This window comes from Rhinichthys klamathensis, unplaced genomic scaffold, assembly GCF_029890125.1.
Source record: "Rhinichthys klamathensis goyatoka isolate OS25496 unplaced genomic scaffold, OSU_Roscu_1.1 h1tg000087l_1, whole genome shotgun sequence".
In the NCBI taxonomy this organism is placed as follows: Eukaryota; Metazoa; Chordata; class Actinopteri; order Cypriniformes; family Leuciscidae; genus Rhinichthys; species Rhinichthys klamathensis.
Window position 1 is genome coordinate 2,223,895 of NW_026606627.1, and position 20,621 is coordinate 2,244,515.

At 39.9% G+C, this 20,621-nt stretch overlaps 1 long non-coding RNA gene across 1 annotated transcript; it reads left to right on the forward strand.

Moving 5' to 3' along the window:
* The first annotated feature begins 462 nt into the window (after positions 1 to 462).
* On the forward strand, positions 463 to 3,423 carry LOC130085732 (uncharacterized). Its single transcript, XR_008807162.1, has 2 exons — positions 463 to 722; positions 1,959 to 3,423. It is a non-coding gene; the product is annotated as an uncharacterized LOC130085732 (long non-coding RNA).
* Positions 3,424 to 20,621: the final 17,198 nt, after the last annotated feature.

Below are 20,621 nucleotides of genomic sequence, written 5' to 3' on the forward strand. Positions count from 1 at the left end.
GAGTCAGTGAGTGAGTCAGTGAGTGAGTGAGTGTGTGAGTCAGTGAGTGTGTGAGTCAGTGAGTGAGTCAGTGAGTGAGTCAGTGAGTGAGTCAGTGAGTGAGTCAGTGAGTGAGTCAGTGAGTGAGTCAGTGAGTGAGTCAGTGAGTGAGTCAGTGAGTGAGTCAGTGAGTGTGTGAGTGAGTGAGTGTGTGAGTCAGTGAGTGTGTGAGTCTGTGAGTCAGTGAGTCAGTGAGTGAGTCAGTGAGTGAGTCAGTGAGTGAGTCAGTGAGTGAGTCAGTGAGTGAGTCAGTGAGTGTGTGAGTCAGTGAGTGTGTGAGTCAGTGAGTGAGTGAGTGAGTCAGTGAGTCAGTGAGTGAGTGAGTGAGTGAGTGAGTGAGTGAGTCAGTGAGTGAGTGAGTGAGTCAGTGAGTGAGTGTGTGAGTGTGTGAGTGTGTGAGTGAGTGAGTGAGTGTGTGAGTCAGTGAGTGTGTGAGTCAGTGAGTGTGTGAGTCAGTGAGTGTGTGAGTCAGTGAGTGAGTCAGTGAGTGAGTCAGTGAGTCAGTGAGTCAGTGAGTGAGTGAGTGAGTGAGTGAGTCAGTGAGTGACTCAGTGAGTGAGTGAGTGAGTGAGTGAGTCAGTGAGTGAGTGAGTCAGTGAGTGAGTGAGTGAGTCAGTGAGTGAGTCAGTGAGTCAGTGAGTGAGTGAGTCAGTGAGTCAGTGAGTGAGTGTGTGAGTGTGTGAGTGAGTGTGTGAGTGTGTGAGTGAGTGAGTGAGTGAGTGTGTGAGTGAGTGAGTGTGTGAGTCAGTGAGTGTGTGAGTCAGTGAGTGTGTGAGTGAGTCAGTGAGTGAGTCAGTGAGTGAGTCAGTGAGTGAGTCAGTGAGTGAGTCAGTGAGTGAGTCAGTGAGTGAGTCAGTGAGTGAGTGAGTGAGTGTGTGAGTCAGTGAGTGAGTCAGTGAGTGAGTGTGTGAGTGAGTGTGTGAGTCAGTGAGTGAGTCAGTGAGTGAGTCAGTGAGTGAGTCAGTGAGTGAGTCAGTGAGTGAGTCAGTGAGTGAGTCAGTGAGTGAGTCAGTGAGTGAGTCAGTGAGTGAGTCAGTGAGAGTGAGTCAGTCAGTGAGTGAGTCAGTGAGTGAGTCAGTGAGTGAGTCAGTGAGTGAGTGAGTCAGTGAGTGAGAGCGTGAGTGAGTGTGTGAGTGAGTGAGAGCGTGAGTGAGTGAGAGCGTGAGTGAGTGTGTGAGTGAGTGAGAGCGTGAGTGAGTGAGAGCGTGAGTGAGTGAGAGCGTGAGTGAGTGTGTGAGTGAGTGAGAGCGTGAGTGAGTGAGAGCGTGAGTGAGTGAGAGCGTGAGTGAGTGAGAGCGTGAGTGAGTGAGAGCGTGAGTGAGTGTGTGAGTGAGTGAGAGCGTGAGTGAGTGTGTGAGTGAGTGAGAGCGTGAGTGAGTGAGAGCGTGAGTGAGTGAGAGCGTGAGTGAGTGAGAGCGTGAGTGAGTGAGAGCGTGAGTGAGTGAGAGCGTGAGTGAGTGAGAGCGTGAGTGAGTGTGTGAGTGAGTGAGAGCGTGAGTGAGTGAGAGCGTGAGTGAGTGAGAGCGTGAGTGAGTGAGAGCGTGAGTGAGTGAGAGCGTGAGTGAGTGTGTGAGTGAGTGAGAGCGTGAGTGAGTGAGAGCGTGAGTGAGTGAGAGCGTGAGTGAGTGAGAGCGTGAGTGAGTGTGTGAGTGAGTGAGAGCGTGAGTGAGTGAGAGCGTGAGTGAGTGAGAGCGTGAGTGAGTGAGAGCGTGAGTGAGTGAGAGCGTGAGTGAGTGAGAGCGTGAGTGAGTGTGTGAGTGAGTGAGAGCGTGAGTGAGTGAGAGCGTGAGTGAGTGTGCGTGAGTGAGAGCGTGAGTGAGTGTGTGAGTGAGTGAGTGAGTCAGTGAGTGAGAGCGTGAGTGAGTGTGTGAGTGTGTGAGTGAGTGAGTGAGTGAGTCAGTGAGTGTGTGCGTGTGTAGTGCACTACCCGGCCACGGTTCAGCCTGCGCTCGTTCGCCCCTCTCTTATAAACCACTGCTGTAAAGACTCTAGCCGACTGTAATGTAAATATATAGTAGATTTGAAATGATAAATGTTTCAGCCATTAGATTGTATTTGTATTTTTGTACAGGTGTGTGTGTGTGTGTGTGTGTGAGACGAGAGCCGAGCCTCTGCACTGCCTGCGCTGTCAGCTGTGTGTAGTGTGTAGTTCTCCAGAGACCCTGTTATTCGAGAACTGCCTTACAACTCCAGCTCGCTCTTTCATTCCCCCCGCCTCCGATCCCGGCGGAGAAACACTGAGCCTTTCCTGTCCAGTGCCAAACAACAGCGCGAGTCGTCGCTGCGCGAGAACCTGTGCGTCGCTCCTCAGTGTCGATCCGGTGCTTTATTTATCCACTACATTTTCTTCTTATCCATGAACTGTGCAAACTTATTACTGGAACATTAAAGTTTGAACAACAGTTCTTTCCCTAATGACCGGCACTTATCCAGCCGATAAACATGATCAACCGTACCTTAATAATAATAATGCACATGCTTTCTGACCTTATTGTTTGTTGACATTTCATATAGGACTAGTTACTTTACAGGATGAAAGATTAATTTCGACTGAAGCCAATTTTTATTCATCAACTAACAAAAACAACTATGCAATGTGTCACAGAGCATCAAACCACTCCATCTGTACATGTTCACACGCAAAATATCACGTGTCAGCGTTCATATTTAGCATATGCAAGTCATCATAGAGTGAAACTGTCCTGTTGCATTGAATATTTCACATTTAAAAGCCTTTTTTTTCTTAACCCATCAAAATGTTGTTGTGTACAGTTATGTTTGATGTGACTTAATCTGTTGTTTTGTTTTGTATCTGGGCATTGCAATGTTTATATATACATACATATATATATATATATATATATATATATTCCTGTTGAGAACTTTTGCTGCTTTATGTAATTTCTTTGACACTCACATGACATAAAAATCATGCATTTGTTTTAATGTTGGAAAAATAGTTGTGAAAAACTACTTGCTTGACCTTCAAGATCAGCTTTTTTTTCATGTTGAATCATTCCACCTTCGTCAGGTGCCATCATCCTCATCATCATCATTACGCTTTCATTCACACGTGGGTCTTCTGAAGGCATTAACTTATGATGTGGGCCTTCAGTGCAACAAAAATAGCTTATTAAACAGTTGCTTTTCATAGAAGATATTTATTCAGAGATTCTGATCTTCTGGTCCGGCATGTTAGTCGAGTGACAAATGCTTCCACAATGACTGCTTTTGATACCCAGAGTGTGAGGAAACTGTAAAGATCTGTATTTTTAAAGAATGTATAATGTGAAATTTTTTCTCATATGCTTGTTTTGTATAAAGTATTATGGCAAAGTAATAACTTTTTGAATCAAAAAGCAATACAATACCAGTAAAACCCTGTGTGATTGTTTACATTATTTCTTGTTTCAGAAAGAAATCGTTCCATCCCAACACTTTCACATCAAGATTTTATTTATAAACACACACACACACATATTACAAATCATAATCTGCTCAGTTATCTGGTCCTGGATATGATGTGTTCTCGAGGCCTTTTTCCTACCAAAATAAAAACTTGAATAAGTAGAGTTGAAAAGCCTTTTAAAAGCAACTCTATAAAACCGTATTAAACCCACAGCGACGATGTTCTGGATTTGCAGCAGGTCGTTCATGATCGCGTCGCAGAGCCAGATCTGCTTCTCTCTCTCAGAGATTTGGGCATCAAGAGCCTCCAGGCTTCTCTCAGAAGGACACTGTTTTAAAAAAGAATTAATCATGTGGTTTTCAAACATAAATGCAAAAACATACAATTTACCTGATTTGTGTGTAGATCATCTTCCTGGGCATTAGTGTCTTCAGGTTTTCCTGAAGCGGGACATTTATAAAGAAATATATTAACCTATGAGATGGTTCTTCAAATGTATGAAAATATCTTACCTGCAATTGACGCCATTTTTAGGTTTGGTTGTACATCTAGATGCAGTCGGCCTTAATTATATCAATTATTCATTAGTCATAATTAATTACATCAGCAAGTTAATTATATGTATTGGTCTTAACAGGATGCACCTGGGGTATTTGCACTTAATTAGTTGTTCTTGCAAGACTAAATCACCACAGTGGAATTATCTAAATACTTCAGTCATTTAAAGCCCCCCTGTGGTGAGAATTAAGTATTTGTTTATGTGTCTATGGTGTTTTTAATGTGCTTTAAGACAAACCATGTGTAAATTCATAAGTCGACAGCATTGCTGAGTATTTTCTCCTTAAAACTGCAGTGAACCAAAGACAGTCTCAAAAACGCCCCTGTTTCCCGCATCACAAACATGTGACCAATCCCGTCACGTGTGGGCGGGGCTTGATAGTTAGACGGAAGCTGTCTGATGGTGAACGGGAACATGGGCAGTTTGTGTAACATTAGCAAGTAAGCTCACTTAAAGACTTATTTAGTAAAATTTTACCAGAAGAGGTTTTACAATTTGTATTACATGTTAATGTTAAAATGCGTGTATAATATTAATTGCTGTATTTATTTATTTTTCAGTTTGCTTGGTTTTTATTTTTATTGTATGTTAAGTAACTTTTGTAATTCAGTTTTTGCCATGAAGATAGCCGCAGATGCTGACATGGCATTCAATAAAACTATACTGATACTGTACAACCATAGACTATAAAACAAGTGTAACATTAGCAACGCACTCATCAATGTCAGATGATTAAAGAAGGCGGGGCTTCACAGTTTGTCGTGCAGTGTCTCCAACAAGCGACGCCATTTTCTTTGACTCGCGATGCGGATCATACGAGGACGGAAAACACCGAAATTAAGTGTTTTATCTGATTTACGATATTTATTTTATAACATCGATATTTATGTGCTGTGTGCGCGCCTAAACTTTTCTCAGAGACTTTTTCTTTGACTCGAGGAGCGGAGCAGACGAGAAGTTGCTTTTAAACAGGGAAACGCCGAAAGTAAGTATTTCATCTCATTTACTATGTATTTTATAACATCATATAGATTTATACCGATATGTTGTGCACACTTAAACGAGCCGACACTTTTTTTCACTGATGACATCTCTGACTCGCGACACGTAAGTTAGACTAACCATGTGTAAATCTTCCAGGTCATGCACCAAATATATATGTCTCTTTATTTCTCCCTCTTTCACCCCGATCAAGACAGAGACTCCCCAGCCGTTTGTACAAATGAGACTTCAGTAAGTTTGCTTTGAAAATGGCCGGTTAGTTAACTTACACTTCAGACTGCAGTTCTGGGGAGACAACTAGGCCTAACATAAGACAGACTGTCAGTCCAAATCTGATTTTTATGCACATCCGGTCAGATTCAGATAGTGTGAACAGTTAAAAACCACATGAAATACGATCTTTACAAATCCGTTTACTTTCTAGCTACATTCATATGTGGTTTGAAATCCGATTTAAATCGCATTTCTGGAAATCCGGTCTCAGTCTGAACGATCTGATCGGATTTTGCGTGGTTTAAGACTTTCTCACGCCACGAACAACATTGTCAGACGTTGTTTATAGGAAACATGTTGAACATGTACAATTTAAATAAGTCAACATCTCTATTGCAAACCCCTCCATGTTGCGGTTGTTGTTTTTGGCGTGTGCCTAGCAACGCAACGTCATTGCCATAGAAACCGATGCAGATATTCCTGAAAACGGAAGATCTGCGCGGACACACACATCGGATCTGATAACACTTGCGACACACAGTGTGGACATCAATCACTTTAGATCCGATTCCAATCGGATACACGGTATAGGCTAATAATAATAAGCGAATAATTATTAAACGAGATTAGCACATTATTATTATTATTATCGAATAATAATAAAGATAATCGGATTTGGAATGACAGTCTGAACTAGGCCTAGAGCAGCGAAAATGTACATTTCGATTTAATTTGATTCTCACAGTATTACAGTCTTTATGAAATAAATATTAGGTTAGCACAAATTATTAAATATATTACCTTTTTGTTAAATAAATTCTTTGAAATGGGAATTTTCAAACGATTGTGGTCAACCCTTTATATGAATATAAACATCATCACAGAATCGGTTTGCCCATTGTCTTGTGCAGTGATGATGTTTCATGTATTCATAAAGGGTCAATTAAGTTAACGTTACATACATTTAATATTTTAACATTATTTAACAAATTAAAAATTACCTATAACTCAATTGATTGTGATGTTATTTCATAGCCAACATTTCATAAAAAGTAACTTGTGTTATTTAACTTAAAGTTAAACACAATGATAAAATATTCACACATATTTAATAAGATTTCATACATCAAGAAGTGATTGATTATAAATTGTTTTTATTCACACAGTTTTGCAATGATATATCATTTAAAGCTAACGTGATTAACTATGTATAACATATGATCATTTCAAAGGAAAGTCAGTAACGTTAAAGGAGAAGATGTCAAGGAAGAAAAAGATGTACGCAAAAGAGATGTTTGTGAATGAAGTGGAAGCACAAATGTACAACATTCCCCACAACACTCTACAGGACTACTATATATATATATATATATATATATATTAGGGGTGTAACGGTACACAAAAATCACGGTTCGGTACGTACCTCGGTTTTAAAGTCACGGTTCGGTACGTTTTCGATACAGCAAAAAGTAAGAAATGCCAGAGAAATTTCCTATTTGTTAAAAGAAAAAATATTTTTTAAATAAGTGTGAGTTTTCCTTCATCTTGAAACTTTCAGGTTTATAAATGGGGGTCATCTTTGAAGGATGAACAAATAATGTTTTGGTCATCACATTAAAAATAACATTTTAATATATGAAGAGTTTAGATGCAAAAGCCATTTGAAATTTTCTTCTAGAATGATCATTTTTATCAAGCTTGTATATTTAAGTTCAGTAATTTCACTTAAATGGCAATGAAGATTGCCTATTAATTGTCATTTGAGTAAAATTACTGAACTTAAATATACAAGCTTCATAAAAATGATCATTCTAGAAGAAAATTTCAAATGGCACTTATAGAGGCTTTTGCATCTGAAATCTTCATATAGGCTATTTATTTATATAATATTTGAGTTTTGAAGTGCTGGAAAAAGATGTGTGAAGTACTTGTAAGCATTTCACTATTCCAGCCAAACTGGTTACAGTTAGTGTTACTATATTAAATCCATGGTGAATGTTGCTGGTCTGTGGACAAAAGTATTACTAGTTCATTCACGGCACAATGTTTCTCCTGGTGTCCACATCAGCGCTGTTTGATCTAATAGAGATCTACGGTTAATAACGGAGAAATGTGAATGCTTCTCACTAGATCTCGCAGCGATGTTATTACTTCAGTGGCGAATTCAAATGTTTCTCTTAGCGCTGTGTTGTAACGGTTGTAACAGTGTCGCTTGATCGAGATCGGCTCCCGCTGCACAGATGTTGCTGCTCCGAACTGATAAACGATCCGTGAAGCACAATAGCGCAGTTTCGTTCCGGTTTCATTACGCTTGCCATTTGATGTTTCGCCAGCGCGAATTTTGTCGGCAGGAAAAATGGTCCAAGGAATCGTTCGGTTTGTATGCGTACCGAACCGGAAGCCTCGAACCGAAACGGTTCAATACGAATACATGTACCGTTACACCCCTAATATATATATATTCCCTCATCCTAATTCGGCCCTGACACCTACAGAGGAAGAGGCCCTTATTTCTTGGATGGCAGACCATGGCTTCCCAGTTACAAGATCCCTAGTCAAAATACTTGGGATAACTGGAATCATCAAGGAGAGAGAGCACCGCTGTCAATGTGGAGAAGGCCGAGCGATGATATCCCATGATACCCAGCAGGGCTCCAGGACGGGTCTGGTCACTGGTGCGAGGGGGTCTTGCTGTGGGGAAGAAGCAGTTTTCTCCTCCTCAATGTTCACCCCTCACAGCCCAGAATATCCAGGCTGGCGTCTTTCCTCTGTCCAGGGGTGCTGTGGACACACAACACAGGTCATTTTAACATTAATACAATGATAATTTATCCTCTAAAGGTGATGATACACAGGGCAGCTTTTTAAACAATGTTGCCGTCAACGGGCCACCAGATGAGACACAGGGCCCACGACCGACCTAAAGTATCCAGATAGAAATGTATTGCCCATTTTCGATGGGAAAGTGCCCAAGCAACAATCGCTCGGCAAGATTGCTCAAAAAGTTGCCCTGTGTATCGTCACCTTTAGCTACTTGCATTTCTTTTCAAGCGTGCTAATGAGTTTACCCATCTGCAGTGGAGGTGACGCCACTCCTTCACCGGCTTCAGCAGGGAATCACCAGAAGTGACTGTTTTACCCCATTTACAACATGTATTTTAAAACATCATTTTGTTTTAGAACGATATCTATGTGTTGTGCGCTGCTAAACTTTTCCCCGAAAGAGATTTTTCGGAGCCGACGAGGATGTTGATTTTAATGGAAATCTCCGAAAGTACTTTTTATTTTATTTTTTACCTCATTTACAATATTTTGTAACATCATATTGTTAAAAATTAAACCATTATAAACGGCCCAAATTTTAAATGGTAATATCAGTCATTGGTTCATGTCTCGCTTGAATGGTTTGTTTTGGTCGCTATATTGGATTTAAAGGTGCATTGTGTAGTATTTAGGAGGATCTGTTGACAGAAATGCAATATCATATACATAACTATGTTTTCAGTGGTGTATAGACCTTATGTAGCCACGCCCCTTTTCCGCGCTGAGCTCATTGGGTCTCATTCATGAACATTCGTAAATATACGAGTAAATATGCGAGTGATTTGCGTGTAAAGAGACCTTCCCGAAAACTCTTCTCCTGATTCACAAATACTTCGTAAACGTCAGATGTGATAGTGAAATGTGTATTTATGAATTCCAATCAGTCGTAAATGGGATGCGCGTGCACGCTCATTCTCAATTACCATAAATCCCGCCCATTAAATCCGACTGACAACTATATATGGGCATCATATTATGACATGAATGCGGGAAAAAAAAATTCTCAGATGCAGAAATTGAAGTTTTATTATCAGAAGTTCATTCAAAACGCCACAATTTATTTTCAAGCGTACATATAGTGGCGTATCGGGTCCTAAAAAAAGGAAGCTTGGCAGCATATTACAGATAATGTAGTTTCATCTGTTAATCGAACATTCCCAGAAGTGAGAAGAAAGTGGTTCGACATTAAGCTTGAGAGCAAAAAACTAATTAGTTCACTTCGGAAAAATAGTATTCAAACTGGAGAAGGACCACCATTGCAGATGCTATTACTGGCTCTCATAATAAGAAAAACCGTATGTAATTACTATATATAATATTTTTTCAAAATGCTGTGCAAATATTTACCCGATTAAGGTGAATTAAAATGCAGCCTTATTAATGAGCAAAATGTTCGGATGTTAAACTCACTGTTTACTCGTGGCTGGGAGCAGGTGTAGATTTCTTGTGTACCAACTAACATTTGGAAAATACGAACATTTTAATGAATCCGAAAATTTACGGCAGAACCACTTCACGTGTTTCATGAATGAGACCCTATGTCTTTTGATTTCCGGTCTGTATTTTCACAGCGATCTTGCCTAGTTATGAATGAACTAATGAATGATGTTAAAAAAATTCCGAAGGTCCATTTGTTAAGACATATGCTTATCATAAACATTACAATGCTCATGATAACTTTCGTTAACTCTACAATAAGTAAATCAACTTCACCAGCTAATTACTCCTGGACAGCGATGCCATAGAAATATACAGAGCGACCGCAAAAACGGAAGTTCAAAGACAATATTCTAAAGATGGCGGCGCCCTCATTTCTCTGGTGCATAAGGTCTATAAAGACATTACATAATGAACCGTTATGGTTTTATTAGCTTAGAATGAGCATTTCTCTCTACACACACCGCGGGTCCGCTTACATCCATGTTTCTACAGTGGCCCTGAACAGACAAACACGTTTCGTCACTATGTTGTTCTTCATGCACAGAAGCTGCTAAAGTCAGCGAATAAAACACTGACTCAAAGATGAACAAGTCACTATAATATTCTCAATAACATCGTTTTACTTAATAATTAAGTAAATATAATTTCTTCATTTATCTTTGTAAAGAATCCTCATTGCTTAACTGGCTACTCTCTGCTGTCTCAGACGACGACATCACTTCCTGTCGGCCACCGTAACTTCTGTTGGGTGCAATTCGCAACCTCACCACTAGATGCCTCTAAAACTTACACACTGCACTTTTAAAGTTTTTGTAAAAATTAATAATATCCCAGGGATATTAATAAAGCTCAGTCAGCTTCTGGTTCTCAGAACCCGTATTGGCTTGTTCTCCATTGTTGCATCTTCATGGATGAGACCTGCAGATAACTACATGCTTTAGTTCAAAGATTATTCAACCGTCATTGAGTTTTGTATCATCAATCAACTCTTCAACCATTCTGAGTTTCTGTTTCAAAAACTTGCAACTGAAAAAGTAAACACAATGTTTAACTTTCTGTTAGTTGTGAAAATGAATTGCAACAGTTTTACTTTACAAATTAAGACAAAATTAGTGCCTATATTCTAGTACAAATGCAGTGCTCACATTTTATATTGTGATCTCACACAGCAGAATATTTGATTCCAGAGACATGACACACATATAACACATACATGCATGCACAGTTTTGACGCAGCTTTAATCGCCTTTTTATGTTATTTGTGGAAAGTTGACCATTTCGTCACTGGCTTGATTTACTGACGCATAAACGGCAATAAACGATTTCGATCTATCATGAATCATGACATATCAGAAATCACTGTTCGCAGATCAGGCATTACAATAAACACGGTTCCTTGCATGTTGTGGCATTACGGTCCTCTGTTTGCTAAACCTCTGCGCCGAAATTGCGACTGATTTACCAAAGAATCCACAGTGAAATGAACCGAACAAACCAATGATGCTTTACTGAGACATTCACATGGTTGAAAGTAAATGATATCCTTTGGAAGTTGATGATATTTTTTAATCCTGTATCTCTCTTCTCATCTCACGCGCCAGTGGGCGGGGCCAAAGACACGATGATGTAGAACAGGGATGGAAATTAACTTTTTTGTCCACCGGCCACTGTGGCTGGTGGATTTCAAAATCTACCAGCCACTCAATGTTTTTACCAGCCACTTTCTTGTTTTTAACCGACAATGTGTAACTGCATGTGAAAATTAATACTACAAGAATACTTAAGCAGTTTATTTAATCTCAAGTCTCAATGAAATACTGACATTTTCGCTTTCTCTCACCCTCGGCCTCATCCACCTAATCTGTCATTTATTTTTGTTTTGATGATAATTTGAGCCAGCCTCCAAAAGTAAATAACCTGTCCTGTGATTTTTTTTTCTCTCTCACACAACACTCTCCAGACACGGATTTATGAGCTATAGTATGTTGGTTGCCTTTACATTAGAATAATATTTAATATAATCTAGATATGAAATGGAATAAATAGCATTCAATACAAAATGAATATGTCTCATATATTGAAATCAAGTTTTATGTGATAAAATATTTGCTTTGTTGTGCATTAGAACCACATCAGGCATTTAGTACAAAATAATTTATTGAAGCATCCAGATACTTCACCACGTGACAGCAGCTAGGCTCCTGATTGGTTAACGCGGCGCGAATTGACGCCAAAGTTCAGATTTTTCAACTCGGGCGGCAGACGCGAATTCGCGTCAAACGCGTGAATGCACAAAAGCACTCAATAAAATCATGCGCGCGGAACGCGTCAGACGCTCGAACTTGCCGCGCGAATGAGGCGTATTCTCATCTACCACGCCGCGCTCTACACCTCATTCGCGCCGTAGGAATTTTTTACATTGAACAATGAAATCACTCGCGCCAGACGCTCTATTCTCGTCTGGTGTGAACGCACCATGATGTTTTCTCTGCAGACCTCTACGCCTGCGATGTAACGCCACATTTTTGTTTGAAGGTGTGCCTCCTCTAAAAGTGTCCGCCGTCCGGGTGAAACAGTATGCTATTTTTATTTACCCGCCACGGTGGCCGGTAGGTGAAGCGAGTTTACCCGCCACAACACAAAATCACCCGCATTTGGCTGGTGGCGGGTGCTAATTTCCATCCCTGATGTAGAAGTGGGCGTTGATTTGATTCTGCAGAGGCGGTCTTTCATCGCACTATTACATCGTAATGTGACAAAATCCGCAACGAGTCCTTTTCTGAACTTGGAATCAATAAAAGCTGTTTTTGAAAGGGTGTTTTGAGTTCTGAAGCTTGCAGGATATTTGTGTAGTACAATGACCTCTTGCATGTCATTTCTCAATTCATGACTCCTTTAACACTTCAAATATTTAATTAGTTATAGCTTGAATGAAGCAGATTGTGAAGTTGTTTCTGTTAATGAAGCTATTTTATAATTGATACAGTTGCCTGTTTTTCTTCTTTCTCAAGGTGTTTTCTTTCCTCCATCAACCCAGAGAAGGGCACTAAAGTGGAGAAGACAAACATCCGGTCTTCACGTCGTGAACCCAAGAGTCCTTACACTGATTCAGGAACAGATTATGAGTGGCTGAAACTCTTCCATCTTGAAGGTTTGTTTCAGCTCCTATGTTCAGTTCTTCAAGATAAAGAAGCAAGTTCACTTTTCAGAGGAAATTGTAACAGACGAGTTTTCTACAGTTAAAAGCTGTAAAGTTGTTTACTTTTTTTAATGTATTTTTTTAACCACAGCTGCCAGATTTTTCTTTTAAAACAACAGCATTTTTTTGTATAAATAAATGTAAAATTTACAGGATTTTTTTTATAGGGATTTAACTTTAACGTAGCATTTTTATTTTGTATTTTTTTGTAAAAACAACGGTGTAGACTCACCTTTTTTTTTTTTTATAAACAGTGTAGACTCACAAAAAGCCCCTAAGCCAGATGGATCTGGGATCTCAGAATCCGGTGCCGATGGACCCGGGACAGACGATGGGTCGGGATCGTCCTGACTGGAGTCCGGTGTCAACTCGATACTAGAGAGACTGGATAATCCTGAGAAAGACATCAGCTCTAGATCTGGTGCCGACTCTGGGTCCAGGACAGATGAACTGATGATGAACAGATGACCGATGATGGTTCGGGATCATCCGGATCGCTCTCAGATGACAGATTGAGACTGGATACGTTGGAGATCGACATCAGCTCTAAGAGGGATTCAAACGACGGCTCTGGATCATCCGGATCGGCATTAACCGGCAGCTCGACTCCAGATGGACACGGATCCACTGATGACGCCCAGTCAAACCGGGATAAATCCTGCTGGACATCCGTGGGATCGCAGGAGGGAAATGTGGACACTATATCGACCTCACTGCAGCCGAGGGTGGGAAGCTTTACAGCCTTCCCTATTCTCCGTAAGAAAGCACAGATACCTTTCTTCTTCTTGCTTTTCTAAAGAAAGGTAAAAACATTAACACAAGAAACCGTAAATACTGAGGCTTGACATCATGAAGAAAGAAGAACATGGGATGAGATGTTCATCCCAATCATCCCAGCGCCCGATTTTATACACACACACACACACACATTCTTTCTTTTTAATTTCTCCCTTACAATCCCCTCACCGGTCGGGATGTTCTCCTCTTGTTCGGAAGAAGCTGATGTTGGGTCGGTGGTGTTCCTTCCAGAGTCACTGAACATCAGATCAACATCTGTGTATTCAGAGTCACTGAACATCAGTCCAACATCTGTGTATTCAGAGTCACTGAACATGATTGACTAAGGCCGTGTGTCCACCAAAACGTTTTTAGCCGGCTGAAAACGCTAGACGCTCTGCTGAAAACGCCCAGCTGTGGGCGCTTGAGAGCGTTTTGGCAGCGCAGCGTTTTTTCCGTTGAGACGCTTCGTTGCTATGATACAGAATATCTGAATAGAATATTCCGATTACCGGGCGTTATTTATAGAAATGTAGCAGCTATCTAAAAAAAAATTAGCTTTGACGGTTTGCAAGCTAACGTTACGCTAACGTAGATCCCGGCCCCCACCGATCAGCTGTCTGACTGCTGATAGACCGATCGCCGATGAAATGTTCCTCCAAGCATTGTGTTTTAAATTCACATTGTGGTAATCCGGGGATGTCATCTGGTTTAAACACGTATGTTCGGAGACCAGCAATATTAATTTTTCATCCATTTTGTTCAGCTCTGCTGGTTGATGTCCTTCCTTGTACACAAAGAATGTTGAATGACAGTTGGTCGGTGTGATATTAGTCCCGCCCCTCCTCCACTGTGATTGGACGGTTGGTGAAAAGTGACAGTGATGAGCGCTGCGTTTTATCCAAAAGTTGAACATTTTTCAACTCTCAAAAAGTGTAAAAAACGCCGAACGCTCAGCCCTTGAGCGTTAAATACACGCTCAGCGCCTCGTTGCGCTCATGGCGTTTAAAAAACGCGGCGCTCCCATTGAAAACAATTGAAAACGTACGCCAGGCGCGAGTAAAAACGCTTTGGTGGACACACGGCCTAAGCTGATATAAGTTTGAACTACGTGATGACCATTCATCATATCTTTTAACTTACCGTATATGTTTCATATACTAGTTTATAACCGAAGCTATAGATTGTGTTTTTGTAGTTAGCTTAGATAGTAGCATAGCATACAGCGATCCTAAATGAGAAGAGATAACGTTTTTTTCACCATCCATAATATTTTTCGATAAACTTTGATAACAAATATGATACAAGCATAATTCTGTTTAAAGGGTCATGAAACCCCCCTCTTTCAGCTCAAGTCTAGCTCACAATCTTTTTGAAAAATGCAACTTAAATGGGCGTGGATGGCTGTGAGAAGGGGTGTGGTAAGGCCATCACTGTCATCGCCAGTATCCCATGCATATCGACTGTCACTAAAAGCAGTGGTAAAACGTGAGGAAATGCTAGATTTTTTTTATAGCTGGCAAAGTTAAAGTCTTATGAAATACGACACTTTATTATTGTCCTTTCAAAAGTAACTGAATGCCCTGCTACATATATTAGCCTACAGTAATCGTAATTCTATTTAAAACATATTGATGTAGGCTACATGCATAATTGTAATGTCATTATAAAATATATAGTGGTTTATATACACACTATAAATGCATTTGAAAATCATAAATTTTTCGCTTTAAAAAAACGTTCTGTGCATAGCCTAGATCTATGCGCCCCCTGAACCCCCATAATAAAGAAGGCTCTGTGGAGGTGGATGACTTCTCATTTTAGACAAACACACACACACACACACACACACACACACCTCTGAAGGGATAGAAAAGTCCTCTGGACTTGGTACCGCATCACTCGCAAGACGCAACCTGCATTGGTGGTCAACAAGGCGAAGTCCACCATTCTCCAATTCTCGAAGCTCGTTTGAAAAAAATGTTTGCGGCACACACGTTTAGATGTGTCCGTGGTTGATGAAAACCAACCGCCCGGAGCCAGAGTCTAGCCCGGGCAGCATCGCGGGGAAACATATTCAACCCAATTGGACTTTTGCACCACGAAAACAAACACTTGCGTGCGTCACAGTTTGACATGTCTGTCACTGGAAAGATCCACGTGGTGTCATGAATAATTAAGAGACAGTGTCTTCTCATAGGATATGAAAACTCAGTCTCATTAATAATTATGAGACACCGATGAGTCATCAACGCACTCACAGTGCACTGCCACGTCACAGCCTGCGATGAAGATTTTAAACCCGGAAGACGAAAAAAGCGGGGGGAAAAAATCAAATTGAACCATTTTAACCCTACTATTAAATCTAACTGATGCTAACATTGTCTTCAATGGTGTTCAACACACATACCTCTGTTAAAATCTCAGAAAATTTGGTTTGGGGTTTCATGACCCTTTAAGAATGAATTATGGCATGACATGCTTGTAATTAAAAATATATTATGCCTTATTGCTGAATAACAATGAACATGCAATGTCGCAAAACATAGATTTATCAAAAAATGCAATTTATTCCACTATAACTATATAAAAAATGAGGATAAAAATAAAAGATTATTACATGAATTAAAGATTGATTGATTACAATAAGAATTGTGAGAACAGCTTTAGATCAGGCATAATACTGGGGTCCTAAGCTTTGGTATATACCATAGACAGTAAAATAGAAGACTTGTGCAATAAAAATGTAACCCTACTTCTGTTTCTCCCATTATTTTCTACACACATACCCAGAAACTAAATACCTACTAATCATTTAAAACCCCCAAGAAAAATTCCAATTAAAATAATCTTTATTTTTTCACTAAATCAAATCGATTAATTGACCCCATCAAACAGTGGCACTGCCGTCCTCCACAGACTCCAGACTCGGTCACATCTGCACACATGGAAATAAAAATGAATTATGACAATACCTTTTGTCCCATGCTAGTGTTTTTCTTTTTTTTCTTTTGATTATGCAATCAACAACTGTCATGATTCTGCCATCATGTTATTGATTATTCCTAGTCTTGTGGCAGGATCATGACAGAAGCAGAACCAATGTTTTGTGTACAAGCGCATGGCCAATTGTCAAGGCCATGTGCTTGTGTTGTCTCGTCTCTTAACCCCGCCCCCTTGTTATCCTGATTCAGTCTTTATTGCTTCACCCGTGTCACCTGTTATGTCTTGATTAGTCTCCTTATTTAATCCCCTTGCGTTTGCGGTTCATTGCCAAACGTTACTTGTGAAAGTCTTGTCATTGAGAGTCATTGTAGGTCTAGTCATTGTTAGTATCTCTCGAAGTGTTGTTTGTTTTCTAGTATTTTGTCATTGTCTAGTTAGTCACCATAGTCCTGTCTTGTTTTGCCCCCTCGTGGGCTTTGTTTTCCCCTTTTTGTCTTCAATAAATTGTGTGAAGAGCATTCAGTCTGCTTTTGGGTTCATCAATCTGCATCCACATAACAACATTGACTCAGACAATAAATGCCCACATTTGTAATAATCAGTAGTTGTCTGAGTTCCTACAAATTAAATGTTTACTTTCAACATTTGAAATACTACACGTGAAACTCTAAAAATTTGAATATCGTGCAAAAGTTATAATTTTGGTGATTATGTCTTACGTTTATGAAAACCCCAAATTCAAAATCTCAGAAAATTAGAATATTACATGAAATCAATAAAAAAAGGATTTTAAATACAGAAATGTCAGCCCTCTGAAAAGTATAATCATGCATTTGTATATAGTTATATTTACTAAAAGTCCCCATGAATTCAAAATTGACCATACTTACTTTGTTTGCCTAAATTGATCGTTTTGTGGTGAACAATTCATCCATGCAAGTCAATCCACACAAAAAAAATTTTTGGCTTCGTAATCTTTAATCAAAATCTGAAATTTCCCCTCCCCTCTGCATTAGAGGACCTTCCCTGATGACTTAGGTTTGACGGTTTGGGTGTCTGCTTAACATCCGTAACCACGCCCCTCCAACTGACAGTAGACAGGCTGAATGAAAACACCTACTTTTCTAGATCCAATCAGGTGCTAGTTGGAAAAAAAGCCACGCCCACTATTTTGCCTCATTTAGTATTCCGTTTCTCTCGGAAACACGTCACAACACTGGAGAAAAGTCATTTGCAACTTCCAGTTCACGGGGACTTTAATATATTAGTTTCACCTCTTAATTTGAATTGCTGAAATACATGAACTTTTGCACGATATTCTAATGTTTCACATGTATACCCAGTAATATTATTCTTCTTAAACTGTGATGAAATAACACAACACATGACATGATTAACCTAGATTTCGGTAAAATAGCGAATTAAAGACACCTATAATTTAAAATCTCACATACTTTGAAAACTAATAGTGTGACCTCAAAACTCAATCAGTTACTTCAGTATTCATACCGAGTCTGATCTGTGTGAACGTGAATTTCCACACTTGGATGACAGTCATAACATCATGTCATACATCATGACTCATAACCAATCTAGTTCTCTATTATAGATCAGTGGTTTGACCACTTAACTGTATTCCAGCCAACAGAAATTATATATACATATTGACATATATACACCATGTTTCTATGTTTACTAGTGCTGCCACTAACGACTAATTTTCTAACGACTAATCTTTCGACTAATTTTTCAATTAGTCGACTAATCTAAACGACTAATTAAAAAAAAAAAAAAAACATTTTGTCATTTCGTTGTGTCCATTTTATTTTGAACTCAACTGAAGGGCCAAAATATAAAATGTCACCTGTTGAAAAACATTATGTATTGACAATCTAAGCATAAGTATCTGCATTTCCATTAGGCTATACCATATTAGTCAGAGTCCTAATCTAATCCTCTATTAAAAAACATGCATGTATTCATTACTTAAATTAGCCCTTTGTTCTGCCTTAAATTAATACATTAGCTTACTGTACATATGTACATTTCTGAAATGCATAACTGAAAACATCACTCTGAATTGTAGGCTTAAGTAGATGCAATGCATGCATTTTAGGTAAAGCTGCTTTGAAACAATATGTATTGTGAAAAGCGCTATAGAAATAAATTGGAATTGAATTGAAAGAGTCTGGACTAGCCTACTACGCTTAGCTCTGCCTTATAATAAATCGCGCTGAAAGCAGGCAGGCACGCAGATATGCAGCTCTCGTTTACACTTGCGTGCATGCCGGGCCCGTGCCGCGGTTCGCGTGAATGTGAAAGCAACACGGACTCGGGTGCGCGTTTTAGCTGATTATGTATTTAGTTAAAGCTGCAGTCCGGCATTTTTCCTCTTTGTCGCCATCTCTGTTTGAAATCTGTAATTGCAGTTATTCGCGGAATTATTAACTTTGCGTGAGTTGCACATCGGCATGAAACAGCGCGGATGAACACAATGTTTTGAGACTGCGAGTCTGTCAGTCACCGCGCCGATGTGGAAACTGGCATTCAGAATCACACATTCTACTTTTGGAAGTAGGCCTACAGTATGACCATGACAACATACGAATTTGCATCGGAAAATGTCATCTGAACAAGTAAGTAACATCCACATCAACTAAGGGGGGAAAGCCTTGCAGTAAATCGTGCTGATTAAATATAACGATCGCGTCAAACCTTTCAAATTATACTTTGTTCTCAAATTATCAACATCAGCATTGTGACTACATTTAATGTGTATTATGATTACCCTGTAGTTCAGTTTCTATTTCTGTGCAGTCTAATTTCTAATTGTCATACCAATAAATTAATGTTTCTTTACTGGTTTTCTTTGAGAAAAAAGAAAAGAAAAAAAAACACGTATCTGTAATCCGATGCATATTTAAAACTATATATAATTTCGGAGGAGGCCGGTTTGGTTTGCTTGGAGTAGAGGTGAATTGCTCCCTCTCATAGCTAGCACAAAATATTTACCATAATAGCTAAACGAATAAAGACAGGAAACTCCGTAACTGTGTGAATTAAGCGAACAAGTGTGCTACCGTTACACGATTGAACTATTGAAATGTCTTACCTGTCCTAAAAGAAAAAAAGCCGTCTCTGCGTCCGTTTTGAACCGATGTTTATCCTTGTTTTCGCGTGGGCCAGTTGCAGTCTCTTTTTTCTCTAACGTTACCCACTCCGAAGTCCGAATTATTTCGGGTTTTACAAGTGGTGAATGTCCAGTTGTCACTGGTGATTGTCTTTTGAACCTTTCTGGATCCGCCATAAGTTTAATTATTTAATGCTGTGAGAAAAGGCTAAAAATGTCCACCTCCAACATCCTCACGCAATATAGCTTATACTAGCCGGGACGCCTTCTTTATGTGTACAGATGTGACGTAATGACGCAAAGACATGCTCGAATTTCCCGCGGAAATCCACCAGTACCACTGGAATTAAAATCATTATTACAAGCTTACCGTTTTGAATCGGGCAAAAGCAAGCAGATATTTTTGAACACTGGCTGGTTATGTTTTTTTTAATTATTATTATTTTGGATAATTTTTAACCCAAAAAAGCTACGGACAGCAGCTTTAAATAAAACACTTGTAAGGGATGATAGTGTTGATGATTTACCTTGGATACGAGCGAGAGCGTGTCTGCAGTGTATTCGCGCTTAGCCCGTGGAATCAGGGCAACACATTTGGAAAAGTGTCTCCTCAAAAAAGCCCGTTTGCAAGCAGCAGAAGGCCACCTTATGCGACACACGCACCTGTGTTGTTCACTCAGCTGCGCATAATAGCACAGAATTAATTAAAATATTTATATATTGACCCGCGTTCTGTTTTCTATCATGCACCGTGTACGTTTGAGATTGCGTAAGATGCACGCAAACACACCAGGGTTCGGTAGAATTAAGTTGAGTGTGAAACCAGACCAACGCTGCGGGGGCGCCGGGAACAATCGCGCGCGGGCTCGGACCGCAGCAAACGAGCCCAGTGTGAAAGCACCGTCACCTGCCTCCGCAATTTTTCATATCAAAGCAGTGAAGGCGGGGGAGGGGGAAGGAAGAGGATGGCAGATTAACCAGAAGGGCGCGCACAGCGCACAGACTGGTGTGTGGAGGTGAATTACAGTGAGCCGTTTGAGACGGAAGACCAAAAATAAATAGGCTATGCGGTCAATAGTAAAAC